This window comes from Triticum aestivum, chromosome 4A, assembly GCF_018294505.1.
Source record: "Triticum aestivum cultivar Chinese Spring chromosome 4A, IWGSC CS RefSeq v2.1, whole genome shotgun sequence".
In the NCBI taxonomy this organism is placed as follows: Eukaryota; Viridiplantae; Streptophyta; class Magnoliopsida; order Poales; family Poaceae; genus Triticum; species Triticum aestivum.
In genome coordinates, this window is record NC_057803.1 from 327,972,585 (window position 1) to 327,981,235 (window position 8,651).

Consider the following 8,651-nt stretch of genomic DNA (forward strand, 5'->3'; position numbering starts at 1 on the left):
ACATACAGATGTTTGTGGTCCGATGAATGTTGAGGCTCGTGGCGGATATCGTTATTTTCTCACCTTCATAGATGACATAAGCAGATATGGGTATATCTACTTAATGAAACATAAGTCTGAAACATTTGAAAAGTTCAAAGAATTTCAGAGTGAAGTTGAAAATCATCGTAGCAAGAAAATAAAATTCCTACGATCTGATTGTGGAGGAGAATATTTGAGTTACGAGTTTGGTGTACATTTGAAACAATGCGGAATAGTTTCGCAACTCACGCCACCCGGAACACCACAGTGTAATGGTGTGTCCGAACGTCGTAATCATACTTTACTTGATATGGTGCGATCTATGATGTCTCTTACTGATTTACCGCTATCGTTTTGGGGTTATGCTTTAGAGATGGTCGCATTCACGTTAAATAGGGCACCATCAAAATCCGTTGATACGACGCCTTATGAACTGTGGTTTGGCAAGAAACCAAAGGTGTCATTTCTGAAAGTTTGGGGCTGCGATGCTTATGTGAAAAAACTTCAACCTGATAAGCTCGAACCCAAATCGGAGAAATGTGTCTTCATAGGATATCCAAAGGAAACTATTGGATACACCTTCTATCATAGATCCGAAGGCAAGACTTTTGTTGCTAAATTCAGAAACTTTCTAGAGAAGGAGTTTCTCTCGAAATAAGTGAGTGGGAGGAAAGTAGAACTTGATGAGGTAACTGTACCTGCTCCCTTATTGGAAAGTAGTACATCACAGAAACCGGTTTCTATGACACCTACACCAATTAGTGAGGAAGCTAATGATGATGATCATGAAACTTCAGAACAAGATACTACTGAACCTCGTAGATCAACCAGAGTAAGATCCGCACCAGAGAGGTACGGTAATCCTGTTCTGGAAGTCATGCTACTAGATCATGATGAACCTATGAACTATGGAGAAGCGATGGTGAGCCCAGATTCCGCAAAATGGCTTGAAGCCATGAAATTTGAGATGGGATCCATGTATGAGAACAAAGTGTGGACTTTGGTTGACTTTCCAAAAGATCAGCAAGCAATTGAGAATAAATGGATCTTCAAGAAGAAGATTGACGCTAACGGTAATGTTACTGTCTACAAAGCTCGACTTGTCGCAAAAGGTTTTTGACAAGTTCAAGGGATTGACTACGATGAGACCTTCTCACTCGTAGTGATGCTTAAGTCTGTCCGAATCATGTTAGCAATTGCCGCATTTTATGATTATGAAATTTGGCAGATGGATGTCAAAACTACATTCCTGAATGGATTTCTGGAAGAAGAGTTGTATATGATGCAGCCGGAAGGTTTTGTCGATCCAAAGGGAGCTAACAAAGTGTGCAAGCTCCAGTGATCCATTTATGGACTGGTGCAAGCCTCTCGGAGTTGGAATAAACGCTTTGATAGTGTGATCAAAGCATTTGGTTTTGTACAGACTTTTGGAGAAGCCTGTATTTACAAGAAAGTGAGTGGGAGCTCTGTAGCATTTCTGATATTATATGTAGATGACATATTACTAATCGGAAATGATATAGAATTTCTGGATAGCATAAAGGGATACTTGAATAAGAGTTTTTCAATGAAAGACCTCGGTGAAGCTGCTTACATATTGGGCATTAAGATCTATAGAGATAGATCAAGACGCTTAATTGGACTTTCACAAAGCACATACCTTGACAAAGTTTTGAAGAAGTTCAAAATGGATCAAGCAAAGAAAGGATTCTTGCCTGTGTTACAAGGTGTGAAATTGTGTAAGACTCAATGCCCGACCAATGCAGAAGATAGAGAGAAAATGAAAGATGTTCCCTATGCTTCAGCCATAGGCTCTATCATCTATGCAATGCTGTGTACCAGACCTGATGTGTGTCTTGCTATAAGTCTAGCAGGGAGGTACCAAAGTAATCCAGGAGTAGATCACTGGACAGCGGTCAAGAACATCCTGAAATAACTGAAAAGGACTAAGGATATGTTTCTCATATATGGAGGTGACAAAGAGCTCATCGTAAATGGTTATGTTGATGCATGCTTTGACACTGATCCGGATGATTCCAAATCGCAAACCGGATACGTGTTTACATTAAATGGTGGAGCTGTTAGTTGGTGCAGTTCTAAACAAAGCGTTGTGGCGGGATCTACATGTGAAGCGGAGTACATAGCTGCTTCGGAAGCAGCAAACGAAGGAGTCTGGATGAAGGAGTTCATATCTGGTCTAGGTGTCATACCTAGTGCATCGGGTCCAATGAAAATCTTTTGTGACAATACTGGTGCAATTGCCTTGGCAAAGGAATCCAGATTTCACAAGAGAACCAAGCACATCAAGAGACGCTTCAATTCCATCCGGGATCTAGTCCAGGTGGGAGACATAGAGATTTGCAAGATACATACAGATCTGAATGTAGCAGACCCATTGACTAAGCCTCTTCCACGAGCAAAACATGATCAGCACCAATGCTCCATGGGTGTTAGAATCATTACTTTGTAATCTAGATTATTGACTCTAGTGCAAGTGGGAGACTAAAGGAAATATGCCCTAGAGGCAATAATAAAGTTATTATTTTATTTCCTTATATCATGATAAATGTTTACTGTTCATGCTAGAATTGTATTATCCAGAAACATAATACTTGTGTGAATACATAGACAAACTAAACGTCACTAGTATGCCTCTACTTGACTAGCTCGTTAATCAAAGATGGTTATGTTTCCTAACCATAGACATGTGTTGTCATTTGATTAACGGGATCACATTATTAGGAGAATGATGTGATTGACATGACCCATTCCATTAGCTTAGCACCCGATCGTTTAGTATGCTGCTATTGCTTTCTTCATGACTTATACATGTTCCTATGACTATGAGATTATGCAACTCCCGTTTGCCGGAGGAACACTTTGTGTGCTACCAAATGTCACAATGTAACTGGGTGATTATAAAGGATCTCTACAGGTGTCTCCAAAGGTACATGTTGGGTTGGCGTATTTCGAGATTAGGATATTTCACTCCGATTGTCGGAGAGGTATCTCTGGGCCCTCTCGGTAATGCACATCACATAAGCCTTGCAAGTATTGCAACTAATGAGTTAGTTGTGAGATGATGTATTATGAAATGAGTAAAGAGACTTGCCGGTAACGAGATTGAACTAGGTATTGAGATACCAACGATCGAATCTCGGGCAAGTAACATACAGATGACAAAGGGAACAAAGTATGTTGTTATGCGGTCTGACCGATAAAAGATCTTCTTAGAATATGTGGGAGCCAATATGAGCATCTAGGTTCCGCTATTGGTTATTGACCGGAGACATGTCTAGGTCATGTCTACATTGTTCTCGAACCCGTAGGGTCCGCACGCTTAACGTTATGATGACAGTTTCATTATGAGTTTATATATTTTGATGTACCAAAGTTAGTTCGGAGTCCCAGATGTGATCACAGACATGACGAGGAGTCTCAAAATGGTCAAGACATAAAGATTGATATATTGGAAGCCTATGTTTGGACATCGGAAGTGTTCCGGGTGAAATCGGCATTTTACTGGAATACCGGGAGGTTACCGCAACCCCCCGGTAACCTAACGGGCCTAGTGGAGGAAGAGGAGAGGAGGCCTAGGGGCTGCCGCGCGCCCCTCCCCCCAAGTCCGAATTGGACAAGGAGGGGGGGCGGCGCCCCCCCTTTTCTTTCTTCCCTCTCTTCCTTCTTCCCCAAGTCCTAATCCAACTAGGGAAAGGGGGGGAGTCCTACTCCCGGTAGGAGTAGGACTCCTCCTGCGCACCTCCTCCTAGGGCCGGCCGCACCCCCCTTGGCTCCTTTATATACGGGGGTAGGGGGTACCCCTAGAGACACAAGTTGATCTCTAAGATCGTTCTCTTAGCCGTGTGCGGTGCCCCCTTTCACCATAGTCCTCGATAATATTGTAGTGGTGCTTAGGCGAAGCCCTGCGACAATAGAACATCAAGATAGTCACCACGCCGTCATGCTGATGGAACTCTTCCCCGACACTTTGCTGGATCGGAGTCCGGAGATCGTCATCGAGTTGAACGTGTGCTAGAACTCGGAGGTGTCGTAGTTTCGGTGCTTGATCGGTCGGGCCGTGAAGACGTATGACTACATCAACCGCGTTGTCATAACGCTTCCGCTGTCGGTCTACAAGGGTGTGTAGATCACACTCTCCCCTCTCGTTGCTATGCATCACCATGATCTTGCGTGTGCATATGAAAATTTTGAAATTACTACGTTCCCCAACATGCGGGAGTTTACAAGCAGTATTAAAGTCTTCTAGGTTCATGGTACATGATTTATCATAAAGATCAAATAATACAGTGTGAGAATTGCGTGAGGATGTAAATTTAAACCTCCTCACAAAGGAATCAGTTAGGTAGTGGTACTGTAGGCACTTACCTGACACGAAGTCCTCAAGATCAACATTACGCATGTACGCGTCAAATTCATCCTTGATGTCTGCCTGGACCATAAACTTCTCTGACGGCCATTCAAAAGGCCGCGCTTGAGCTTCCCTCGGTGGTTCATCGCCCGGCTCATGTATCGCGAGCCTTGCTTCTTGCTTCCTTGAGGTACCACCTTGGTACATTTTCCTATGCATTTTTCTTTCTCCAAAAAATTTCTGAAATTTTAGTGACCCAAAATAAAAGTGAATCAAACTCAAAGAGATTGATAGCAACTACTCCCACAGGTGCCTAGAGGCTATATCATGAATTAAAACTAGTTTGGACCATATAAATTTGACATGCAAGCTCAAGAGCAGGGACACCTTAGCAACAAAACTTTGCAATAAATAAATCACTACAACGCAAACTAATTGGACCATTGGAGGAGTCACATACCAAAGAAAAATCCCCCAAAACAGTTTTGTGAATGGAGCTTTGAGCAAAGAGATCAAAAATCGCAGCAAGATGAGCTAGAACCCGGGTTTGAGCTATGGGAGGATTTTTTTCTGGAGGAAGACGAAGTGAGTGGGTGCTAGAGTAAGTGGAGGGAGTCCACGTGGGGCCCACGAGGCAGGTGGCGCGCCCCAGGGGGGTGGGTGTGCCCTATGCCCTCTTGGCCAATTGGTGGGCCCCTTGTGTGTTCTCAGTGCCAGAAATTCTTAAGTATTCTACAAAGATCGTATTTCATTTTCAAGACATTTGGAGAACTTTTATTTTTGGGGTATTTTTATTGCAAGGATAATTCAGAAAACAGACAGAAAATACTATGTTTGCTTTATTTAATCTAAATAACAGAAAGTAAAAGGAGGGTACAGAGAGTTGTGCTCTCTTATTTCATCCATGTCGTGCTCATAAAAAAGGAATCCACTAACAATGTTGATCAAGTCTTGTTAACAAACTCTTTCTGAATAACATGAAACCGGAGAATTTTCGAATACCACTAGGTTACCTCAACGGGGATATGCATGTCCCCAACAATAAGAATATCATATTTCTTCTTGACAGTAGGAAGAGGGAATTCAAAACCTCCAATAGTAATCTTAGAAATTTTTCCAACAGAATTGATATTGTGGACTTGAGGTTGTTTCCTCAGAAAGTGTACCGTATGCTCATTACCATTAAAATGAAAAGTGACATTGCCTTTGTTGCAATCAATAACAGCCCCTGCAGTATTCAAAAAGGGTCTACCAAGGATAATCGACATACTATCGTCCTCAGGAATATCAAGAATAACAAAATCTGTTAAAATAGTAATGTTTGCAACCACAACAGGCACATCCTCACAGATACCGACCGGTATAGCAGTTTATTTATCGGCCATTTGCAAAGATATTTCAGTAGGTGTAAACTTATTCAAATCAAGTCTACGATATACAAAGAGAGGCATAACACTAACACCGGCTCCAAGATCACATAAAGCAGTTTTAACATAGTTTCTTTTAATGGAGCATGGTATAGTTGGTACTCCGGGATCTCCTATTTTCTTTGGTATTCCACCTTTAAAAGTATAATTAGCAAGCATGGTGGAAATTTTAGCTTACATTATCTTTCTTTTATTTGTAACAATATCTCATATACTTAGCATAAGGATTCATTTTAAGCATATCAGTCAAACGCATACGCAAAAAGATAGGTTTAATCATTTCAGCAAAGCGCTCAAAATCTTGATCATCCTTTTTCTTGGATGATTTAGGAGGAAAAGGCATGGGTTTCTGAACCTATGGTTCTCTTTCTTTATCGTGCTTCCTAGCAATGAACTCTCTCTTATCATAACGTTGATTCTTTGATTGTGGGTTATCAAGATCAATAGCAGGTTCAATCTCTACATCATTGTTATTGCTAGGTTGAGCATCAACATGAACATCATCATTATCACTAGGTTCATGTTCATTACCAGATTGTGTTTCAGCATCAGAAATAGAAATATCATTGGGATTCTCATGTGTGTCAACAACAGGTTCACTAGAAGCATGCAAAGTCCTATCATTTTACTTTTTCTTCTTCTTTGAAGGACTAGGTGCATCAACATTAGTTCTCTGAGAATCTTCCTCAACTATCTTAGGGTGGCCCTCAGGATACAAAGGTTCTTGAGTCATTTTACCCCCTCTAGTCATAACTCTAACATCATTATAATTTTTGTTATTATTTAATTCATTAAGCAAATCATCTTGTGCTTTAAGCACTTGTTCTACCTGAGTGGTAACCATAGAAGCATGTTTACTAATAAGTTTAAGGTCACCTTTAACTCTAGACATATAATCACTCAAGTGTTCAACCATATAAGAATTACGTTTCAATTGTCTACCAACATAAGCATTGAAGTTTTCTTGTTTAACAATAACATTATCAAACTCATCCATTGGTCAGCAGACTTATTACGAGGAATATCACCTTCATCAAAACTATAGAGAGAATTTACCTTTCCTACCTGTGTTGGGTTATTAATACCATGTATTTCTTCAATGGGTGGTAAATTCTTAACATCTTCAGCTTTAATACCCTTTTCTTTCATAGATTTCTTTGCCTCTTGCATATCTTCAGGACTGAGAAATAGAATACCCCTTTTCTTCGGAGTTGGCTTAGGAGTTGGTTCAGGAAATGTCCAATCATTATCATTACTCCATATATTATTCAATAGCAATTTAGGTTGCTCAACAGTTCTTTCCCTAAAAACACGACCAGCACAACTATCCAGGTGGTCCCTAGAAGCATTGGTTACTCCATTATAAAAGATATCAAGTATTTCATTTTTCTTGAGAGGATGATCAGGCAAAGCATTAAGTAATCAGAGAAGCCTCCCCCAAGCTTGTGGGATACTCTCTTCTTCAATTTGCACAAAATTATGTATTTCCCTTAAGGCAGCTTGTTTCTTATGACCGGGGATATATTTAGCAAAGAAGTAATAAATCATATCCTGGGGACTACGCACACAACCAGGAGCAAGAGAATTAAACCATGTTTTAGCATCACCCTTTAATGAGAACGGAAATAACTTAAGGATATAATAGTAACGAATTTTTCCTCATGAGTGAATAGGGTGGCTATATCGTTCAATTTAGTAAGATGTGCCACAACAGTTTTAGATTCATAGCCATAAAAAAGGATCAGATTCAACCAAAGTAATTAACTCAGGATCAACAGAGAAATCATAATCCTTATCAGAAACACAGATAGGTGAAGTAGCAAAAGCAGGGTCATATTTCATTCTAGCATTCAAAGACTTTTCTTTCAGCTTAGCTAACAGTTTCTTAAGATCATATCTATTTTTGCAAGCAAAAAGGTCTCTAGCAGTTTCTTCATCCATAACATAACCCTCAGGCACATCAGGCAATTCATATCTAGGGGGAGAATCTTCATCATCACTTTCATCAATATTATATGTTTCAATAATTTCATTTTCTCTAACCCTAGCAAGTTGTTCATCAAGAAATTCACCTAATGGCACGGTATTATCAAGCATAGAAGTAGTTTCATCATAAGCATCATGCATAGTAGAAGTGGCATCATCAATAACATGCGACATATCAGAATCAATAACAGGTGTAGGTGTCACAAATTTACGCATAACAGAAGGTGAGTCAAGTGTAGAGCTAGATGGCAGTTCCTTACCTCCCCTCATAGTTGAGTGAAAAATCTTGGTTCTTTCATCTTTCAAGTTCCTCATAGTGATCAATAGATATAAACCCCATTGACTCAAAGAATAGAGCTATGCTCCCCGGCAACGGCGCTAGAAAATAGTTTTGATAACCCTCAAGTATAGGGGATCGCAACAGTTTTCGATGGTAGAGTATTCAACCCAAATTTATTGATTCGACACAAGGGGAGCCAAAGAATATTCTCAAGTATTAGCAGTTCAGTTGTCAATTCAACCACACATGAAAGACTTAATATATGTAGCAAAGTATTTAGTAGCAAAGTAGTATGGAAGTAACGGTAACGGTGGCAAAAGTAACAGTGGTAGTTTTTGTAGCAATCGTAACAGTGGCAACGAAACAGTAACTAAGCAAAGATCAATATGTGAAAAGCTCGTAGACAATGGATCAATGATGGATAATTATGTCAGATGTGATTCCTCATTCAACAGTTGTAACATAGGGTGACATAGAACTAGCTCCAGTTCATTAATGTAATGTACGCATGTATTCCGAATATAGTCATACGTGCTTATGTAAAAGAACTTGCATGATATCTTTTGTC